The sequence below is a fragment of the Crocuta crocuta genome, unplaced genomic scaffold, assembly GCF_008692635.1.
Source record: "Crocuta crocuta isolate KB4526 unplaced genomic scaffold, BGI_CrCroc_1.0 scaffold2171, whole genome shotgun sequence".
NCBI classification, from domain to species: Eukaryota; Metazoa; Chordata; class Mammalia; order Carnivora; family Hyaenidae; genus Crocuta; species Crocuta crocuta.
This window is the reverse complement of record NW_027530731.1, coordinates 23,974-25,225: the sequence shown is the minus strand read 5'-3', so window position 1 is coordinate 25,225 and position 1,252 is coordinate 23,974.

Below are 1,252 nucleotides of genomic sequence, written 5' to 3'. Positions count from 1 at the left end.
GAGCCCTCGAAATCCGAGACCCCCACCCTACACCCCAATAAAAGGAGAACCCTAGGCCCTTACCTACTCTCCCCTGCCTCCCCATGACATTTCTGTGATACTCCAAGTGTGTTATGTAATTTCCAGAATGTGCAAGTAATAAACTTTTATTTTCAAAGTTTCCTGATGGTTGCTGATGAGGGAATCTTGAAATCACTATAAGAACCACAAGGGTCAGTCCAGCCACAACATTGGTTATTGACAGACTGAGACTGGCACAAAACAAGTTCTTCAGNCTAGTACTACAAATCTATTCACCATTTCTAATGTTTTGTCATTTCTAAAATTTTATATAAATGAAATCAAACATGTAGCTGCTTAATACTCTGTATCATCCAAGTTGTTTGGTGTATCAATAATTAATATTTTATTGCTGAGTCATATTCCATGGTGTATATATAACACAGTTTGCTTAAACATTTACCTGTTGAAGGACATCTGGGATGTTTCCAATTTTTGGCTATGACAAACAAATCTACTATGGATATTTGTGTCTGTATGACCAAAAGTTTTTATTTAAGATAAAGAGTGTGTTTTCTGGGGCATATAGTAATAATTGCATACTTAGCTTTATAAGAAACTGCCAAACTATTTTCCAGAGTGACTGTACCATCTTACATTCTCACCAGCAACACAGAGTGATCCAATGTCTCCAAATCCTTCCCAGCATATGATGTTGTCACTAACTTCTATTTTAGCCATTTTGTTAGGTGTATAGCAATATCTCATTGTGGTTTTAATTTGAGTCTGCCTCATGGTTAATAATATTGGACATCTTTTTGTGTACTTATATGCAATCTGTCTCTATATCCTCATGTCTTTCCCAATTTTCTTATTGGATTTTTGTTGTTTTCTCTTTGTTTTGCATTTTTACTGTTGGGTTTTAAGTAATTCCTTGTTGGAGATTTGGTTTGCAAATATTTTCCTCTAGTCTGTACTTATTTTTTAAATCATCCTTACAAGGGGTTTTTCAGAGCAGAAGTTTTTATTTTTTATGACATCCAATTAATCAAATTCTCCTTTACTGATCATGCTTTTTATCTGTCAGGCCTAAGAACTCTTTGGCCCTAAACCCCAAAGATTTTATGTTTTTTCTCCTCAAGATTTTAAAGTTTTTTATTTAAGTCTGTGATTCACTTTGAGTTAATTTTTATATTAGGTGTGAGGTTTAGATCAAGTTTTTTTTTTTTTTTTTGCCCATGGATGGTCAATT